At 38.9% G+C, this 22,773-nt stretch overlaps 1 protein-coding gene across 5 annotated transcripts in view; it reads right to left on the reverse strand.

Moving 5' to 3' along the window:
• The window catches only part of esr2b (estrogen receptor 2b), an 83,525-nt gene that overhangs the window by 44,324 nt on the left and 16,428 nt on the right, over nt 1-22,773 (reverse strand). Inside the window, exon 1 of one of the 5 annotated variants that reach the window (XM_020713361.3) lies at nt 4,040-4,168. The gene's annotated coding sequence lies outside the window, so the exon portion shown is untranslated. 5 annotated transcript variants of the gene reach the window in all.

Genomic DNA, 22,773 nt, shown 5'->3' on the forward strand with positions numbered 1-22,773 from the left:
TTGTTTATAAGATTTCATAGGCAAAGTAACTAAATAGTTCTTCAGGGTACTTGGTGCATAAAAAAATAACTTTTCTAACATTTGCCAATTTAACATTATTTAGATCTTTAAACAAACTCCAGGGAGTGAGCGAATTCTGTTTTTATAAACAGTTAATTTAGTGAGATAAACTGTAATGTACGGTGGCCGACAGGGCTCACACTACATACAAAAGAAACAATGCAACAGCATTACCCGGAGAACAACGAAATTACCGGCAACATAACAACATAACCGCAGTAACAGCATAAACCGCAGCATGACGGAAATGAAGACTTTTTTTTTTCCTGCCGGCGGATAAAAAAGAATTCAGTTTCAAACTATTCGGCGCTCCTGACAGCTACACGATATTTGGACAAGATTAGGGTGTTTTCTTACTAGATAACGTAATATCTTACAAATATACGTTTGTCTAAAAATATAAATTTACCCAGCTCTCCACATAGTGACATCTGCATCTAACACTCTGTCTTTTTTTTTTAAATTACAACTTTTAAGTCATAAATGTACAACAAAAAAAACTCGTAAATTTAAACGTTTTTATCTCCTAAATTTACGACTTAAAATCTCGTAAAATTATGAAAAAAAAGTCATAGATTAACGAGGAAATAACACTAAAGTTTTCCATTTATACGAGCCTAGCTTGAAGATGAAATATGTGGAGCCTTTTGTGAAGCTTTATTTAAAAAACAAAAGACAAAAACATTCTGAACCTTTGGGTGACTCAACATCAGATTATTTTCAGTGGAGCCGGCTTTCCGGGGTTCGGTGTCGGTAAAGCGGAGTGTTATCTGTAAAATAAGGAGCTCAGAGATACGTTTGGGTGTAGAGGACCGCTGCAGCCTTTATTCTCCTTTCATTCACATAACCTGACGTTCATTTGTCACCTGACGTCATGAACCCGTCATCCGAACACCAATGCGGATATAAACAGTGTTACATGCGCCCCCTCCTCCAGATGAAACTGAATGAAATGAATGAAAATATTTCGTTATATTAGCGTTAGAACGTTGAAAATGCCAAAAAGTGCTGTTCCTCAGACTGAAGTGTCACACAAACTTAGAGATCTTGGTTTCATGGAGGAAGAAAGGATTGAAGTGGACAGCTGCAGGGACACCAACGGCTTCATCAACAGCTGAATAGATCCTGCACACCACCCATCAATAAATAAAACATGAATAAATCATAAATCAAACAAATGAGCTTCCAAACATTCGGAAAGTTATCAATAAACATTCAGCTCACCTGTTCAATTGAGTTTAGTGGGTCTGCTATGCTGCTGCGCGGCGTTCACTTTCTGCTCTGTATGCTCACTTCCACTTTAATCTCGTAAAATTACGAGTTTTTTACCGGTTCAATTTACGGTTCAAAATCTAGTAATTTTCCTTTTCTTTGGTGGCCCTAAAACTCTGTCATACCGAATAATTTGAAACTAAATAATTTTTTTTCCGCCGGTAGGAAAAAGAAGTTCTCATTTCCGTTGTGCTGCGGTTTATGCTGTTGCTGCGGTTATGTCGTTGTGTTGCGGGAAATTTCGCTGTGCTTCAGGTAATGCGTTGTTTCTTCTGTATGTAGTGTGAGCCCTGTCGGCCACCGTAGTAATGAACCACAAATGTTATCTTACCAAACCTGCTTCCTGCTGATGGATGAAGAAATCACAGTGTCAGACAAAGAGGTGCAGCTGAAGATCTCAGAACACTCATCAAGGAGCCATTTACAGACATTTGCAAACGTGTTTCGTTCTTAAAGAGTAACAAAGCCTTTTGCTGCTTTGGGACTCCAGAGAACCCCAATGAGAGCCAGCATGCACAGATGAGGAATACTGTGAACAGACGAGAACCCTTTCAGGACCAATTGACCAAAATTACACTAAAGCCTCATTTCCATTGTGCGGTACGGACCGATGGCGGTCTACACTAACTTACTCCTCGGGCGAAGAATCCTCCCAGCGCCCCCCTGAGCCTCCCCAAAAAAATGTGCGCCCCTGGGAAATGCCCGTGTGGCCCATGCCTAAAACCGCTACTGTGTACAATCCAGTCCTGTCCAGTTTAGAATGGTCCAGGCAATTCAGGTGAGCGATTTTCACTCATAGTTGGACCATCATGGCGCATGCAGAATGAAGCTAACAACAACAAAAAGGGAGGTCATCCAGCAGCTCATTTTTTCTGCTTGGTTTTTGATTCTTCATATATACAAGTCATTAAATGCTGTTTAAGAAAAGCATGCAGGCGGCAAAGAGGAATACAGATGCTTTCTTTTGTCATAATGACCATTTGCCAATCAACGCGTTCCACCCTAACCGATCCATTCCATTTTTTTATTAACCTACAACCAGCGGGGGGCCCAAAAAGGCTAAGATTAAGCCCGGCTTAATCAATCCATTGTATAATGGAAACGCTCAAAATACTGGAGTGGTCTGGACTGGACTGGACTGGATAGGAATCGACCGGATTGGACAGTACAGCACCGCTCAGTGGAAACAAATAAAAACGCATAAGAAGACAATGGGGGCTCATCCAGGTCCTCTAAGAAACAGAAGAAGATGGAGAGAAGTTCAAGTCTAACATTTCCTAATTCAGGACATAGTTACTGTTTTAACTTTCAGAAATAGACTTTAAGACAAAAATGGATCCATGGGAGAGTTCAAAGAGACTACTGACAATTTGGTTTTCGTCCATTACCATTTACAAACTGCATGTAGCATTAATTTGGGTTTTTATTAAAGACACTTATTAAATAATCCAAATTATGAAACTGTGTTAAACATAACTGTTGTAAAACAATAAATAACAGGGGAAAAAATACACATGCTTTGATTTAAACACAAAGGGGCTGCTGCATATCTGCTTAGGGCCTGGTCAACGCAGTCAGTCTGAACATGTTCAGTGCAGCTGCAAACAGCAGCCTAATTGCAGCAGAAGAGCATTGCCCAGGTTAATGAATGCCAGAATCAGCAGCAGAGCAGCAGGAGCAAAAGCTGAGCTCCTGCACAGCAAATGAATGACAGGGAAACATAAATGTAATGTTGGGAAGGGGGTCTCTTCTCTGACCCTCAGAAAATTCTGTAGCCAGCTGACTTTTGGATGTATTTAAAGTGTCTAGAAAGAATGCAAAGAAAACCAGAAAATACATAACAGCACAAACCACATGAGATTTAGTGACTGCTGTGGCAACCCTTCAGCTTGAGACGCACTTGTTGGGTTTATGGTAGTAACAGGTTGATGACCAGCAGTGGTGCTCTTGAGCAAGGCGCTTGACCTATATTGATCCACAGTGATCAGTGGTTACATGTGGATTTGGGGTTGTACAGCTTATCTCCCGCAGGCATAGCAGTTAATGTGAACAGGGCGTCCTTAGTTTAGTCTCAACCCCACCCCCCACATAAATAAAAGTTAGAACTGTTTACCTTTTACTCCACAGAGTTGGACTTTCTTCTCAAAATGTAGCTTCTACAGTTTTAATAGGTGTCTTTTGCAGCTAAACAGATTTTTTTCTCTCAAAATATATATATTTTTTTACTTTTAATTATCTTTAGGCTGAACAACAGCAAAACAAAACAAAAACCAGAAGAATTTTTGCAGAACAACAGAACTGAGAGGCAGACAAGCATCTTTAAAAGTTCAGACAAGTTTGTGGATGAGGATGCAACTATCCACCCAATACCACATGAACACAGATGTTCACGCTCATACCCAACACCAAGAGGGGAATTTGTCCCTAAAAGTGAAAGTGGGAAGGCAGAAGCCTGATCAAGTCAAGGCTTTACAGACAAGCAGCAGAGCAGTTTTCAGGAAATTAAACTGCAACCCTGAGCACACACAACATACTCAATAATAGAAATCAGGACTGTAAAACAAACTGCCTGCACTTTGGCTGACATTTACCTGCTGAATAATTTCACCAAACTGCCAGATTTAAACCTTCTGACACTGCGCAGGTACCAGTTTGTAAATGCTGCTGGGTTTTTGCCGGTGTCTAAAAGAACAAAAAGTTTCCTTACTTCAACACCCCGAGTAGATCAGCAGCCAGACTTTAAACCAGCATCAAGAAGTTGCTGTTTTGTGACAGGGTTTGCCTAAGTTTGAGCTTTGAACGGACTGGTGTTCATGGCAGCCGTCCATGGTAAACCACAGGGGGGGTCAAAGGACGCTGTGTAAATGCAGCTGTCACGGCTTCATTCATGCTCCCGAGGATGTGGCTTTGAAAAGAAAAGCAGTTCTAAATTTACTTCCCACAAACAAACCAGACTTGTTCTTTTTGACCCATAAACCGGGGTGAAGATGTTCTGGGTCAGAAAAATGTAGAAACTGTGTCGGCCTCTCTTACATGAGCTGGGAGCTTATTCCATAAAACAGGGACTTGCTAGCTAAAGGCTCTACCTCCAACCGTACTTTTACTTATTCTAGGAACCACAAGCAGTCCTGCATTTTGCGAGCGAAGTGTTCTGTTTGGGTGGTAAGGCACTATGAGGTCTTTAATATAGGATGGGGCCATACCATTTATAGGTTAACAGGATGATTTTGAACTTGATTCTAGAATCAACTGGGAGCCAGTGAAGTGAAAATAACACAGGAGTGATGTGATCTCTTCTGCTAGTTTCTGCTAACAATCTAGCTGCTGCATTCTGAACAAGCTGGAGACTTCTTAAGGAACTCTTAGGACACGCTGCTAACAAAGAGTTACAGTAATCCAGTCTAGACGTAACAAACGCATGGATGAGTTTTTCAGCATCATTCTTAGAAAGTATATTTCTGATCTTCGCTATATTCTGCAGGTAAAAAAAGGCAGTTCTACACGCCTGAGATATGTGAGCCTTAAATGATAAATCCTGGTCAAATAAAACCCCAAGGTTTCTAACTGTGGAATTGGAGACTATACTTATGCCATCCAGGGAGACTATCTGAGCAGACAGAGCATCTCTGAGGTTTTTAGGACCTAGTATAATGACCTCAGTTTCTTTCTGGGTTCAGGAGGAGCTATTTAATTGTCATCCAGGTCTTGATGTCTCTGATACAGGCATTCAGTTTCTCTATATTGTCATTCTGGTCAGGTTTCATGGATAAATACAACTGCGTGTCATCGTTATAACAATGAAAATGAATGCTGTGTTTCCTGATTATGTTTCCTAGGGGTAGCATATAAAGCACAAACAGGATGGGTCCTAAAACTGAGCCCTGTGTGACTCCGTAGCTAACTCGAGTGCAGTGAGAGGACTGTCCATTTACATTAATGAACTGGTGCCTATTGGATAAATAGGATTCAAACCACTGGAGAGCAGATCCTCTGATCACTTTGTCATGCTCTAACCTTTGGAGTAAGATACTGTGGTCGATAGTGTCAAGGCTGCACTGAGATCTAAGAGGACCAAAATAGAGAGTAGTCCCTTTTCTGAGGACAATAATAAGTCATTAAAGACTCTAACTAGTGCAGTTTCCGTACTATGGTGAGGTCTAAACCTCGACTGAATATCTTAAAAGTGGCTATTGTCCTGTGGGTGGTGCTAAAGCTGCTTAACTACAACTCTTTCTAGGATTTTTGAAATAAACGGGAGATTTGATATTGGTCTATAGTTGGCCAGTTTGCTAGGATCTAAACTGGGCTTTTTCAGAAGAGGTTTAACAACTGCATATTTAAAAGACTGGCATATAACATGTTTCTAGAGAGGTATTTACTATAGTTAACATTGATACATTAATTATGGGAAAGGTTTCTTTAAAAAGTTTAGTGGGGATTGAGTCTAAGAGACAAGTTGAGGATTTGGAAGACGTAATAACTGCTGTCATTTCTGCTTGATCCACAGCAGTGAAGCAGTCTAATGTTACAGAAGTTTCTATGGATGCCTCCCCTTCTACCGCTATAGCCTGCTCTGGGCTGATTGTAGGAATAACTTGATTCAACTTATGTCTAATATTTGAGATTTTACTATCGAAAAATGCCAGAAAATCATCAGAGCTGAGAGAAACAGGAATATGTGGTTCTACTTAGCTCTGACTACTGGTTAGTCTGGCAATTGTACTAAGAAGAAATATTGGATTATTTCCATTCTCTGCTATTATGGTTTAAAAGTACTGGGTTCTCTCTCTGGCAAGGCCAAGAGCTGGGGATCGCATCACACCTGAGCCGGGGGTGTCCGTGTGCCTGTGGTGTGGGTTCTGGTCCTTGCCCCTGAGTACTGGGCCTCGCCAAATTTCCAACGTTGGCCGATTCTGGTCGGGCCAAGTTTACAACACCCCTCGTGGGCTCCCTTTTCTCCTGGGTGCCCTCCTCCTGGGCGGGGGCCGCTGGCCCCTGCCTTACTCCTTCCTGGACCCACCGTGGGCCGGGTGGGTGGCTGCCTGGAGCGCGGAGTGGGTCTTCCTTGGGGGGTCCTGGCCCATACCTGGGGTTGGGGCAGGGGGATGGGTGGTGATGAGGCGCTCGTCTGGGGCTGCGGGCACTCTTAACGGGTGGGGCCCGGCGTTGGGCCCTCCTGCACCCCCCCCCCCCCCCCCCCAACATCCCTCTCTCTTCTTCCCTCCTTTCCTTTTGCGTCCGGTCCAACACAAAAGATTTTCGAATACGATTAAAATGAATAAAGTTTGGACTCGATTACAACAGGGGTTTATTCAGACATACCTCTGGTTTGTCAGAAAATTCATAACCCCTGTTGTTAAAGTAAAATATGTCCAACACAAGAGGCCTTCAGCTCTCATCTGTTTGCCCAGCTGTTGGACAGGACAAGTTAAAAAAAAAATTAAAAAAAAGTACTGGGTTCTGGCTCTATGACGAGTTTTTTTTTTTTCAAATAATTTCAGAGGCTACGTTTCCAGGTATTCAGAGACTGCTCTGAACCGGAGCAACGCCATTCTCTGTCTAACTCACAAGCTTAGGATTCAGGGAGGCAACAACGTGGAGTGTACTCCAAAGGGGTTGTAAGGCATCATTAACAAACTGGTCATTTATACTAGGACTGATGCTATGGGAGCTGGTCTCAGAGTTTTGCTCAGCATGTTGCTAGGTATTGGTTGAACTGTGAGTTTAAACTCAGACACAGAACAGTCAGATAAGGTTCTTCTAAGCTGTTTTCTTATTCACTGGGGCAGTAGCATGTTCTAATGTAAACTAGAAGGTAATCAGAACGTGATCAGAAATGATGGGGTTATGAGGAAGGACACTCAGCTGGCCAATCTCTATACCATGGGTTAAAACAGGGGTGGGCAATTGTTTTAAGTCGCGGGCCACATTGGGTTCTAAAATTGGATAGAAGGGCCGGACCACAAGCGGGTGCGTTGAGTGACCATGATATAACATGGAATGTAGATAAAAACATTTGGATGGAAAATTATATTCTAAAACAGAATGTTCCAGAGTTTTTAGTTTAAAACGTTTGTTCCCATTTTAGGTGTCTTTTTTATTGTGAAGCCCTTTGGTGCCTTCAAGTGCTATATGAAAAAAGTTTCATTCATTCATGATCTTTTTAATAAAATAAATAACATTATTTATGAAATAAAAAAATGACCAAATAACACACTAGACAAAAATTCAGGAAAAATATACTGATAAATTTAAAAAAAAAAACACAAAAAAACAAATAGTGGATTCTCTCCCATCATAATCCTAATAAAGACTTTGAGGGCTGCAGCTCATCATGCGTCTCACAGTTTGCGCAGCTGTGCTGTATCCTGCACGTGTTTCCATCCAGTCATTATGAAAAAAGCAAATTTCTGTCTTCTCCTGCACCTATGCATATTTCTGCGTGACCTTTTCACCAGTATAGAGTTCCCTCGTTTATTGCAGGAGATACGTTCTAAAAATAACCCGTGACCGATGAAATCCACGGAGTCTGATTATAGATGTTTATGACAGTAAAACTCCTCACTACCTAAATACACTTTTCTCACACAGACATGAACATTTTCTCCCTTTTCTCTTGTTTAAATTCTCAAACCTTCATAGAAATTAGGTCCAGGATCTTAGAATGAAAACAAAGACCTGATCGATCACAGATTTCTGATCTGAAGAGCTCTGCGTTTCTGTACAGGAGACACAGCACGGACTTAGAAGATTGATTGACAGGGTCTCCAGGCTGCATTGTTTAAAAAAAGCAGCATAATCGCTCTAAAAGAACGAGCTAAACCGGGAAACATGAACTGCAACATAGAAAGGAAAGACTGTCTTCTGTTCTATTTGACAGAGATTTTAGAGCATTTCAGGTGTGAGCACAGACTGCAGAAGGTGGAATAAAATGTCAAGCTTGATCTTGTGGCCATATTAAAAAACAAACAAACATGGGTCTCTGATATTGTTCAGTGGGCCGGACCAAACATGGACGCGGGCCAGATTCAGCCCGTAGTTTGCCCACCCCTGTGTTAAAACAAGGTCCAGGGTGTGCTTGTGACAGTGAGAGGGTTCTTTTATGTTTTGTCTGAAATCAACATCATCTTATAAAGCTGCAAAGCTTTTCCTAGACACTTTCACTGGGCTCATCTACATGAATATTAAAATCCCCTTATTATTATAATTTGATCATAATCTAAAACAGTAGTTGATAGAAAGTCAGAAAACTCAGTTAAAAATTCTGAATATGGGCTGGGAGGGCCATAAATACTTATGAATGAAACTGCTTTTTGAGTTTTCCTGTTTGGGTGATTTATAGACAACTCAATAGACAATGAACGTGTTTGACTTTCGTGCTAAGAAGTAAGCTAGACTGTGATATTACTGCTAAAACACCTAGTTTCCCTGAAATCCTGGATTTCTGATAGTTATTATAACTTGGGGGGGGAGTTTCTTCATTAAGTCTAACATAGTAATTCTGTTGTGACCAAGTTCCTGTTCTAGCTAATAGACTAAGTTTGTTATTTTTATTAACTTACTGACTAAGAGGGACTTTGAGGAAATTCATCAAATGTTTAATTAAATCATATTTCTTCTTGTTGTTATTGAGAGTACTAGTATGTGTCACTTTAAGCTTTCTGTGACGCCCTCATTTTAGTTGTCTTTTAGCACATAAAACTAGGAACTGCTCGACTACCCCCTCATGGGTTTTGCACCAGCGCTTAAGGAGGGTCAGAGGAGAGTTGGACACTGCTGCTCTGTGCCCGGCTCTCATCTCTGTGTTTTCCGTTTGGACAACTAATGCAAGCAGAAATCTTCATCTGGATTTTTTTTTTTTATCTCCTTAGCTAACGGATTTACTCCTCTGAGTTTATTTTTAATAAAATTCCTTGTTTCATGTGGAAATAAAACCTTTCCTAGCCGTATTTTTTTTTCCTTTTTTCATTGCGAGATTGTTTTCCATGTTTCCTTGTCTGTCTTCTGCTTAGTCTCTTTCTAAACTTTATTCCTTTCAGTTTCGTCAGTTGTTGCTTTTTAAAACAAAGAAAAAAAATTAGACAAAAGGTTATTTTTATAGAAGTATTTGCAGAAACATTTAGCCCTGAGAAACTTTTTGTGTATTTGGAAAATGTGAGAAAACAGAAAAAGCAGATTTAAATAAAAAGATTCTGCTGAATGATCCATTAAAGACAAAGACTCTTCCAAACTGACTGCTCCAAGTAGTTTAGATCGTCTCATTTATGCAAACAGAGGTATTTTCATCAAGATGTTAAATTAGCTTGTAGTGAACATGTTAACATGTTTTTTTTCTCTATATTTTTGCACCATTCACTTCCCTGAGTATTGACCACACAGCTCACAAAAGCTTGCAGCCGTACGGTGATAAAAGCTCTTAGAAGAAACTTCAGTGTCAGGGCGGTCTGCTCCCACAAATGGGCATTTCTTTCTTGGCTAAGATAATTTCATTCTGACACACTGTGTGATGTGAGCCCAGCTCACAGGGAAAGACTTTGACACAGCCATCTCCTCGTTTTCTTGCTTAACAGATTGACGGCACCTGCGTCTGAAATAACAGAAATGCTGGGCCGCAGACAGGAAGAGAAGAGAGGAGAAGCTGCCCTCCATGTTTGCAGGAAATAAGGACGAGCAGATACGTGTCTGCATGGAGGAACGTCTCAAGAACGTCCCAATTCTGCATAAAGACTAGGGGAATTCATCTGTGTGGTGACTCAGCTTTGTTAGCATGACCCTGCATGTTCAGAGTTAACTATGTCCTCTTTATAGTAAAGAGAGACACAAAACTTACAATGAAAACATCCAGTACATTTGAGATTAGTAATAAACAACAATAAAAAATCAGAAATTTTAATTTGTATCAGAAGTCAAACCAACTAAGAACACAAGTTATACTTTAACTGTTGAACCATCCAGCTTTAGGAAAATTTCAGATCATATTAAAAAAACAAACTTTTTTTTAAAATCCAAACAGCAGAAAATTGTCAGATTGAAATGTTCGTCTAACTTCTTTAGGCCCCTAATAAAAAAGAAAGCACCCGGAGCCACAACCCGTCTTGACATCATTATATATATTATGCATGCATATATTATTCAAAGGTGCTCATTACGTCGATCTTCAAGGACATGAGTGCAGATCGCGGGCCAGAAAAGATTAAAAAAAAAAAAAAGTACTTCTTTAAAATCCACCAAAGTCCTCACTGAGAAGTACGGTACTTGATTGTAGATTGGCCAATCGGACATCGTCTGAAGCATACGACGCTGCAAATGCACATTATGTTCTTTAAAGGATGATACCGCGGCCGCGTGTGGGCGGAGCTACTAGTTCTGGTCTGATCGCTGCATGGAGCGATGTGTTTATCAATGCATGGTAGACACTGAGAATGTGGAGAGATCAGGTTTATTATTTTAAAGAGTTCTACTTGGTAATCATGTTTCCATGTTTGAGTTCATAAAATCATCCCAAAGAAAGCCTCTGCTTCAACTCCTGCAGTGAAAGCTGCGTCTCAATCTGACGTCCGTGTTTGCATCTCTCTGACAGAGTTTGATGCCAAAGCCCCTCCTCCGCCTCTCCACCTGCTTTTCCTCTCTACCTGTTCACCTGTTCATATCTTCTGCAGCTGAGAGTTGGTTTCCCCCGCACTCCTCAGTGTGTCCTACACAGAGAGCGCTAAATACGATAGTCGGGGCGCTCCAGCGCCGCACAAGGATTAAAGAGTAGGATGCAGGTTATAGCGGGGATAGAGCGGGTTAAGCAAATGAATGGAAGAAGGCGGCCCGCTAAAGAAATATTCAATATTGTACACATTTTATTATTAGTCTGAACTATCTTTTATCCAGTACGAAAAAAACATCAACAAAAGCTGTTTTGGGCGGTTTTTGGCTGGGTCTGGCGGTTTTCAGATGAATTTTCGGCTGGAAACCTGTGACTCTATCTGGCAACATTGGCGCGAACTCTCAGTCTGTCATCAGCGAGTTGGTCTCTGCCCCGCAGCACGTCAAGTTCCCGGCAGAAGATCGGAGTGTTTATTGAAGCCACCCCGCGTGCCTCTCCCTGCTATCAGCTCTGCAGTTCTCGCCCGATAAATACGAGCTCATTAAGGAAGCTGTTTTTTACGTGGCTCGTGCTTCGTGCGGAGCCATCAGCACCTTTGAAATGCCATCAAAAATGAACAAACTAAAATAAAAGTTAATTATTATAAAATACTCATTATTTTCCAAAGTCACAGCGAGCCACAAGAGATGGATGAAAGAGCCACATGTGGCTCCGGAGCCATGGGTTGCCGACCCCTGCCCTAGGGAAAGAGGGAGAAATATGGGGAGTCTGTTGTGTGGTTTAGGTGCAGTTTACAAAATAGATAGTTTTCCTTAGTAGTAAATATAAGAAAACTTCTTTATGGGACACTCCCCTTCTAAAAATGGGTTTCCTCTCCTCAAATCAAACCTTTCTTTGATAGAAAGGATTTATCCACATAGCCTGAACCAGATATCAAACAGATAATTCTCATAAAAAAAGTGTTCAAATCTGCCTGAAAGATTAGAAACTCATCCAAATAATAAACACCATGAACTCCTGGAAAAGGTTCCTTTGGCGTTAATGATTTTCTGTTAGCACACGGGTATGAGTTCATCTGAGTACAGCATGAATCAAAGGTGAACCTTTGAACAGTAAACTTCATCATATGGCCATGGGTTTAAGAAATCAACTGTTCATGAGGTTCAAATGAAGAATTTCTTTTGTCCATGTAGAACATTTGGCCATTTCATTACTTTCACGGTCAGAAGTCTGTAGTTGTTATCAGGAAGTAAAAAGGAAAAAGGAAAATTTGGCTCAGACAGGTTTAAAAAACTTTTAATGTCGTATTTTTTAATACTCATTTGACCTGTGGGGAGGGGAAGACATAATTCGGTGAATGTTACTTCTGATTGGCAGCTGACAGGGCCAATCAGGAAATGATAAAACACTATTGACCTTACTTTACAGTCTCCAATTAATAATTGTGGGTGGGCAAGTCAAACTCAAGCTACCATGGACATCCGACTTCAAGCTTTCTTTTAATCCTCAGGGTGACGGACGAGATAATCCATCCAGTGTACATGTTTGTGGGAATAAACGGCTGTGATTGGTCAGAGATCCATGATTGACATGTGCGTTTGACACTAAAGAACAAAACTTAACTTTCCGACTCTAAAAAGGAAGTTAAACTAAAAGGCGTATAAGTCAGACACATTTATTGGACTCTTAAACATGTTTATTACCCAAAGGCTAAAGTAGATATTTCTAAATATGTATATACATGTATATGAATTTCAGTTTTTGTGTTTAAATAATGAATATGGTTTAAAATATTTTTTTAAATGCTCTGTGTTCAACTCTGTGGTTTATAATGTGGGAAACTCAAAGTAAATTTTCCATTGGGCATGGAAAGTGGACTTTAGCACTTCTTCCTTTACCTCTAAGCTCCCCTTAAGAGCTAAAAAAGTAGAAGTAGGCCCAACAGGTGGTTTAGAATTTAGCCTTTCTATGAAGAAAGAGGTGTTTATTTAGTATGATCATACCCAGGTTTCTTTTTTCTAGGTTTTTCCTAGACAGGCTGTTTTCATTGGCTTGAAATGGTTTGGATCACAGCAACTATAGTTGGACTGGAATACAACTAAACTGGAGCTGGGATGAGTTGGACTGCATTCCATCAGATTTATGTGTTTTGTGTTTCCTACTGTGAGTTTGAGCGTCATCTGCAGACTGGAGTGAATGGAACCAAGCTGCCTCTGGAGACAGCAGACGAGGTAAAGTTACAGATATTTTTCTTTAGCACTTTCAATTCTTGGAAACTTCCTGAGAGGCCATGCTGCTATTTCGCTTTAACAAAACATACAGTATATCAGCAACATGAGACAAGTCCATGAATGAAAATTCATCTTCTTCCTTCGCAGAACATGTTTCACAAGCCGCACGTTAGGAGCTTGTTTATTTCTCATGAAGAAAAGAACCGTAAATCCTCAGGAGACCTCCAGCCAAGCCATCAGCTTTCCTCTTCCTTCATTCTCTCAGCCTCACAAAGCCAACAAGGAGCTGAAGGAGGAGAAAAGATGAGCTGAATTGAAGAGGTCGCTGAATTACATGGAAGTGAGATGGGTTGGACAGCGCCGCCGATCAGTAGGAGGCTTCAGCAGAATAGACAGGCTGATTACAGTGTGGAGTAATTTTATCCATCATCTGTCATGGCTACTGCTCCATCTACCTGCCAGACTGGACGGCAGCATCTATGAGCCACTGCACTCCAGCAAAATGGGTCTCATCCTCTGAAGGTCATTTTAGGTTATCTTCAGCATTTTAAACCGTAGGAAAACGGAATTTATCAGGAAAGAACCCAGGAAAGACTAATTTAGCTATCAACTGCTGCCTTTTTCCCCATCTCACTACATCACTCCCATTAAAACCGACTCAAAGTAAGTACAAAACTGGACTGTGGCAAGAAAATAAATTCCTTTTTACGATTTAACCCTCAATTAAGATGAAAAAAACTAAGAAGTCTGATCCCTCACAAACAAGCTGTTCAAACAACATAGGCAATCTAAACTGGAAAATAAGGAACTGTGTTGGTGGAGTTAGTGGTTAGACTCTCTGAGGGTTGGTATCTTGGTTGAACTATGTGGTGATATGTAAGGATTAATGGCCGATGAAGTGTGCGTTATTACTTCTTAGCACACGCCGTGGAAGCCTGAACCGTCCAACGCGAAGTGTGTTAAAAAATAATAATGCACACTTCAAAGGCCATTAACCCGCTTTTACCATAGTCACTTACAAAAGCAATAAACATTAACCAGTTTTTAGTCCTTAATTCTTTTTTTTTTTTTTCAGATTTGGATCGCTTTTATCACAAAAAGCGGACTATTTGTTACGTGATGCGGGGTGTTAGTCCGCGTCGCGCCGCATCACCACTGCAGTCAAGATTGGGGGATATAGTTCAGAGAGAAAGTTCACCTCTTACCGCTTGTTTTTGTCCAAATGATGAAGCAAAAGGTTGTTTTAAAAACGCCGGCGCAGTGATACAAAACATTTGAGCTAGGTGACCGGAACTTCTTTTTTCACTGTGCGGTTATCAGGTTTTAATGCACACCCAGCAGCCAATCAGAATCGAGTATTCACCCGGAACATGGTATAAAAGATATTTAATTTTTTTAAATGGTGTTTTTTATATCAATTAGCAAAACATTAGTTTAAAAAAAGCTCCAACAGTGGTAAACTTCTAACTTATTTTGTAAGGCATTTGGAGAAGGACTTTGTGACAATACAGTATTCACCAGACCTCAGCTGGAATATTGTCAATCTCTTTATTTTGGAGTCAGCCAGGTATTCCTCTCACATCTGCAGCTGATCCAGAATGCTGCTGCTCGTGTTCTGGTCAGAGCGTGACAGAGGAGTCACATCACCCAACCCTGGCTACCTGTGTGTTTTAGGATTCACTTAAGGATTATCATATTTGGCTTTGAAGTTACAAACAAAATACAAATGAACAAACAGATAAATAAACAAACAAATAAATAAAATAATAATTAAAGACCTCCCCCCCCAAATTAAAAAAGCTGGTTCTGTTAATTTTTTCTGAAAAAGTTCAAACAATTGAACAGTTTTATAGAATTGATATATTCAAAATATATACATGTGTTTATTTGCTTTAAATGGATCATTTTGGATCATTTATTTATTTAGTATAGGGACAGCGCATATTAATATAATTAACATTTCTGTCAATATGCCAGAGTTAGCCAGAGGGCTATGTTTCATCTGCAGTCCCTGGGTTAAAATCACCCTAAAAGATCAAAATAAAATCACATATTTACATAAAATTACACACATATATTAAACATTGCATTCAATAAAATTAGCAGTTAACCTAAAAACAAATTGGTGATAAAACAATCCAAAATCAGACAAATTTAAGAACATATGCACACATAAAAGACAAGAAAGTAGCGAGGATCTATGAGGGGCCGTATAAGACATTATTTATTCTGAACCATTCACATTCATACATTCTTGCTCTCACAGTCATATATACTCTCTTTCGCATACATATATTCTCTTACGCATACATATATTCTCACTTGCACATCCATATATTCTCTCTCTCGCATGCATATATATTACTTTGCACATACATACATTCTCACTCTCATTGTCACTCTTAAAAAAGAATGTATGTATGTGAAAGACAAGTATATATGTACGTGTGAGGAAGAGTTTATATGTGCGTGTGAGAGAGGAGTATGCATGAAACGGAAGTGACTTTGCATGAAAAGGAAGGCACTTTGAATGAAAAGGAAGGCACTTTGCATGAAACGGAAGGCAGATGATTTCTCGTGCTCTGATTGGACGAGAGGCCGCCACCTCCCATTTTGAACAGACGCTAACATGAACCAATAAGAAGGCCATCGGAACCTTAAGAAATATTTTATCTTCACCTCAAGTGGTCACAAATCTGTCTGCATCTCTAGAGACACAAAGGAATGTTTCAAATACCAATAATGGTAATAGAAGTGCCACCGAAACAGAAAATCCGTATCCACCTTATTCCTAGCCCCCATGAGCCTTTGCGTGAATTATGGGCAACACTTCCTGTAGACGCCGGAACACGCATTTACATTAAATTCCTCTTGCTTTCGATCCATAACTACATATAAATGTGGGAAAACCAGCTGTCATTTCTTAGAAAAGGCAACGGTGAAGTGGAGATGAAATATTTGTTAAGGTTCCGATGGCTGCAGGACCCCCGTGGTTCCTTCTTGCCGGTTCGTTTTTTTAAAATAAACTTTATTAACACTATCTTGCACAAACAAAATACCAAACACAAAACTCCACTGTGTGCAAAATACAATCTTCACGTTCGCCAGGAGAATGAACAAAAAAACCATAATGATAACCATGTAAAACAGGTTATGCAAAAATAAAACAAAAATAATAAGGCAAAGGAATCTGTTAAAGTTTCAGGAGAGACCATGTTTCAACTCTTCTGACAGCTTTTTTGTTAGTGGAAGATTTAATACTGTTCACATACAAAACCATTTCTTTCTGAAAAACAAAAAACACTGTTTTTTTGTTGGCATATTTACACTTGTGTATAAAGTATTTAGCCATAATTATAAGTAAATGAACTACATATATTTCTTCTGCATTAAGTCTTTCTTGTGTAAAATATCCAAAAATAATATGCTCGTAAATAATCTATAATCTTCACATAGATGAGTTCTTATAAAATGTATCACATCTTTCCAAAATAGTTGAGTGAAAGAGCAAAAACAAAAAAGATGAGGCACAGTTTCTGGTGAGGAATGACAGAATGAACAGTTTATGTCCAGATCTTTTTTAAACTTAGTAAAGAAATGTTTCACTGGATAAAATTTGTGAAGAATTTTGAAAGAAATTTCTCTGATTTTATTGGTGATGAAATACTTTTGTGGCAGGGTCCAAACCTTTTCCCACTGAATTCTACATCCAAAGCTGTTCCAGTATGAGATAACATACGGTTTTGTGGCAATCTCATTTTGAAACAGAGAACAGATACTTTGATTATTACTGCTAGCTGAAAAACATACCTTTCCACACCACAAGTCTGTTAATTTGGGATTTCTTGCTTGTTCATGTTAGCGTCTGCACTGTAATCCCTAGCGAGTTTACTGAACTTAAAAATTATTGTGTAACAGATTACGCAACAGTTAACTTATATTATTAAAACTTTTAAGTTAACATTTATTAAAATTCATATTGTCAGTTGTCTTAAATTTGTATTATTTCATATAAAAAATATTAAGATTCCTCAACTTATAAAAGAGAGATTATTTACTTAAAGTTTTTAATATTTTCAAACTAAAAAACGCTTTAACTAACTATATTTTTATAATATTACTCAACTCATAAAATATGTAAAATTCACTCAAATGCTTTATAAATTCTTTAACTTATTAAATGTGTAGCATTGAAAATATTTAAAATTCTTCAGCTTAAAATGTATTCTGAACAGAGATATTGATACTGCCCCACTACATTTTAAAAGCTAACATTGATAAAAACCAACAAACGTGAAGGCCACACAATAGTGATTGCTTAATAGACTTTTTTTAATTGCTCTTTAAAAAAAAAAGCACAAATATCAAGAGGATGAAGAAACAATCAGTGCAATAAAACTGCATTATAAGAGTGCCACACAACATATTGACAAAAAGAGTTGGTTTTGTATTGTACGGCAGAAAAAGCAAATGATCACAACAAAACACATTAGTTACATAACACTTAAACCAACGAATAGTCCATTCTGGAAGACTCACTCAACGAAACATTCTTCAGCGTCAATAAATTTCCTTTCAGTGGTTTGCTGTCCTCAAGGCTCAAGACAGCATTCTGAATAAATATGAAGGCAAGTTCAAGTTTTTTGGGGTGCTGTAGGTCCAGAGCATAGATGTCCCCGAAGAGTTAGAAGAGATTAGTCAGCCAGATGTGTGGGACCACTGACGGCAGCATCAGGAGCGTCACCACGACAACTGAGAAGATACCCACAACAGTGTCTGTGAGGTCTGGTATTCTGGAAAATACAAAACAAAAAACACAGATGAGTTCAGACCCTCAAAGATATTCATCACACTAATGTCCAAAACTGACATTACTGCCATCTGTCAATGGGAATCTTTTCATGCTAACATTCTGTTAGCTTTTAATCAACTGGCTATGATGTTTTAAGGACCAACTCCAATTAAAATTGTGTTTTTAAAAAGTTCTTTAGCATTTTTCTGAAGGAGGACATTTATAAAATAATTTAAGACTAAAGCTTCATTTTTCTTTATTCAAATAATGATGGATCAGGAGCAGAAAAGGTAAACGAAAAGGTTCCCACTCCTTCCAATCAGGAGTCCCTGATGTTCGCCTTTCATCTTCCGTCTAACTTTTAAAACCATTTAAAAATATCACTCAGTTTACAAACTACAAACAATTGCCTATTTATTATGTCACTCAATAAAATCTCAATCAATATTAAAGGATTAGTGAAAACCATTGACAGGGAGTCGTGTGCACTTACTGTACAGGTCTTGAAGAAGTTGGAGGCATCTTCATGCAGATAAACAGGAAGTGCAAGGAGGACAAGTGCCCGTCTCATGTTCACGTCACGCTGGTCCTAAAAGAATAAAAAGAAATATCCATTACCATTGAAGCAAATGCAGAGCAAACACTTCCAATATTTATTTAAGGTACTTTAAGAAATAATAAAATGATACCTTTTCTAGATGTCTATTTCTAGTAAGAGGACAATACAGCGTTCATGGCATGATCCACTTCATGTCAAAGACCCAAAGTCATTTTTAAGGCAAGTTACACCTTGGCTTCTTACAGCTGTTTACAAATGATTTGTTATCCGTTTTTGAATTATGCACATTAGAAATTCACCTGGAGGTCATAAATCCTAACCAAGCTGGCCAGTTCCTGTCTGTTTTGGTGGACTTAGTCTCAGAAAAGGGCAGCTTTAAGTTACACAAACATGTAAAAACTGCACAATTTCCTCTGACTGCATCTCCTCTACATAAATCCATTTCAGATCTTGACAGATGAGTTTTCATGGTTTCAAATGATGGAATGGTGCTAATGCAACATCATTTTATTATTGTAATATACTGTCATAAAGACATGACAATATTCCAAAGTGTCTCCACAAACATGGCAGTGGAAACACTTTGGAATATTGGCTATGTAGTACTGCAGTATTATATGCAGTACTGCATAGTGCCAAAGTAACAGAACACAACTTGCACCTCCATTCCATTGTGCCACCTTCAGCCTGCAATCTAAATATGTTTAGTTAAATTGTAAATAATTTCAACTCTATTTAGACCTTTGGCTAGTTAAAATGTGCACAAGTGTTTCCATGCTGCCGTATAAATCTAATAATGGTAATAGTTCAGGATGAATATATTAAATAAGTATAAAACTCACCCACTGACACCTCTTTTCTGGTGAAATGGTGACTTTCTGGTGAACTTTCTAAAGTTCAGTATCTGAAAAAGTCCAAAAGAGATTTTTCAATGTTAAAAAAATGTTTCAATTATATTCTGATCAAAAAACATTTATTGCACTACACAACCTATTGCATTTTTTGTTTTTTTAAATAGCTCTAGACAAATAACTGATCAGAAGACAAGTTACCTCGCTGGTCTTGGCGTCTACCTGGAGGTGAAACACTGAACACTCTGTAGTTCGGTACCTGAACACAACACGGGCACGTTGATTAATTTATTTTTACAAAAACCTTTTTTATAATGGAGATCAGTGATTTATAAAAGCTTAAAGCTGCATTCAAAACCCAATGCTTCCATGTAGCAACCAGGCTTAAAACTGTTGGCGGTAGCTCCTCCCACACAACCGTTAGAGGCTTTGAGTGACATTTTTGGACAAATGTCCAGCAGCAAACTTTAGCCACAGACAGAGGCCTCCAACGCGAATTTCACACGCGGATCACGTTTAGTGTGATTGCAGCATAACAGATCACTTCTACCTCTGAAAAAAAAACAACAACTCATCACTGTCGTAACTTACGGGGCAGAAATGCATTTTGGGTTTGGCTCGCCATACGTCTGCTATGACAATCATGTATACATTTCCACATTAATCCCTAAAACAATCGTAACACACATATGTTTAAACAACAGTAAACCACATTTACGGTAGTATAAGAGCATTTTTAAAGCATTCATTCAAAATAAACCATGAACGATACCTACCAAATTAAATCAGGGCTGAAGACAAGACGGCACCATCAGCGATGAGGCGGATGGAAAAAAAAACCCGAGGTTGGGGCGTCTTAAAGCGGGACGAAATCGCAACGCATTGCAGAAAAATAAAATGCTCGACTTTCAATTTCAAACGTCGCATACTCGCATTCGGCAAATCCAAGATGGCCACCTGAGCTAACGTTGAGAAAACGAAAGACCCTCCCACCAGTACGTGATGATGTCATGACGCTACTTCAGGGATCTTGAAATTTATGAGTGCTAGATACAAATAAGCTTTAAAATATTTAGCACTGTTAAGTTAAATTTGAAAAAATCTTGATAGAGCTTAATACTTTATAGTTGAATCAACTACAAAAATGACATTTAAGTTGTGTAACCTTAAGAGTGACAATGACAGTGAGAATGTATGTATGTGCAAAGTAATATATATGCATGCGAGAGAGAGAATATATGGATGTGCAAATGAGAATATATGTATGCGTAAGAGAATGTATATGCATGCGAGAGAGAGAATATATGGATGTGCAAGTGAGAATATATGTATGCGTAAGAGAATATATGTATGCGAAAGAGAGTATATATGTACGTGCAAGAGAGAATATATGTATGCGAAAGAGAGTATATATGACTGTGAGAGCAAGAATGTATGAATGTGAATGGTTCAGAATAAATAATGTCTTATACGGCCCCTCATAAGGATCGGTGAGACGAGGTTTACTCACTGTTGACAGCTCTGATTGTCAATGAGCCATTTCTTTAATTGTGTCTTGCATAAATAATGTGTTTTGATTTCTGATAGTTACGGGTGTGAAGTTCCACTCAGTAGCAGCTCTAACAGAATGCTGTTATTTAAGTTAATATTGCAGCTTTTTGATTAAAATGCTCTGGATATTTTAAAGGATATTACCGGTAATGTTATGGCCCTTTCATATAATGCTTGTCCCCAACTTTTGTAGAGTAAAACTACAGAACAAAACTAAAACCTGTTAACAGCTAGAGATCCGCACAGGGAGACCCCCTTGTGGCTTTATGGTTATGCAGTAGCGTGAGGGGTCTGCCTTGACTCACACTGGATGATCCTCTTTGCGCCCCCTGGGATCCAAACCTTGATTTCCAATGTGCCAGTCTGGCACTTGTGCAAGTGGGCCATGCAGCCTCCAAATAGAGAATTCAAATTGTTTGCAAAATAAAGAAAATCCATTTAATATTTTTCTTGTAAGTCCTTAGTAAGCATGTCGAGAAAATATCAAACAAGAAAGATGGCAATTGTTGGAGTTTTCTGTGTAAACGTCCATTTTACTGATTTTCTTCTAACCAAGAACAACTATGAACAGAACCGGTGATAGACGCAGCCTTTTACTTTCTTTAACAAAATTTTCAAATGACTGAAAATATTTTTTTTAACCATTTTTTTTAGCTTCTCCTTTGGAAATATGCTCAAACACAAAGTTCAACTAAATACACTACAAGCTGTAATGAAGCAGATGTATTGTGAGCTACCGCTAGCTTGAGCTTGAGCTACCGCTAGCTTGAGCATCTCATAAAGAAAAACGCTTCTTGCACTCAACCGCTTCTGCTTCAGATGTTTAAACTCCCAATTTTGGCAGCTCCAACCATCAAAAATGTTTTCCTGCGTTTGGTTTGACGCTTAAAGTTTTAAGTCACAAACACATTGGTTGATATCTCATTTTTATGTTGACTCTGAGTTCTAATCTGTCTTTGCTCTCTGCTTCTTCACACGTATTATGAAGTGTTTTATTTTCTATTACAGATGAGTTGTTCCTTCTCTTTAGCACAGCTAAAAAGCCCCCCGTCCCCCTATGAGGAGAGGGGCGACAGTCAACTGTAGTCTGAACCGCTATTGAGAAGGAAAACTTTTCATTTTTTTAATAAAACAAAAGGGCATTGAAGTAATTTATAAATGGTATGAGCACGTCCTTTATGTCATCTAGCTGTAAACTCAAATTAAAACCTGCTGAGAAAACACAGACAGATTTACTAAAGAGGGAGCAGATTGACACAAAATGCACTTTTTTCCTACCTCCAGGTGATTCATTTTTATATGGAATCATAACAAAAACAACCTCAAAATATTTTAATGTTTTGGTTTCTTGCCATGATCTCATTACCAGTATAGATGGAGCTCTCTCACGAGGGGGAAGGGGGGGGGGGGGGGGGGGGCTGGGGTTATTTTCAGCTCAACCCCAGCTCTGTAATGTTAGATAGTGCTAATAGAGAGTTCCTTCCTGTTAATGTATTTACAAGATTTCATTTTTAATTAATGTCCTATGAATTAAGTTTGTTGTATTTATCCGGCAGGTCCTACTGTCCGCTCTGTGAAAATATTGTCTGATTTTAAACCAGTTTGTGGTGTCAAACTGGCAGCTTGTAAGCAGAATATTATTTGTAGTGTGTAATAGGGGTGTTAGAAAAAAATCGATTCGGCAAAATATCGCGATACTTGTATCGATTCATAATGCTGTCAGGACGATATTTATTTAATTATTGTTTAAATATTGCTTGTTTCATTGTTATGAGACATGAACTACTTTGTTTTTACTTGGGATAGATGCCAAACAGAAGCTCTGAGACATGTTGCTCCCAGTAACATATAAAGACGCAGAT

Source organism: Oryzias latipes, chromosome 22, assembly GCF_053564925.1.
Source record: "Oryzias latipes strain Hd-rR chromosome 22, Olatipes_Hd-rR_3.1".
Lineage (NCBI taxonomy): Eukaryota > Metazoa > Chordata > Actinopteri > Beloniformes > Adrianichthyidae > Oryzias > Oryzias latipes.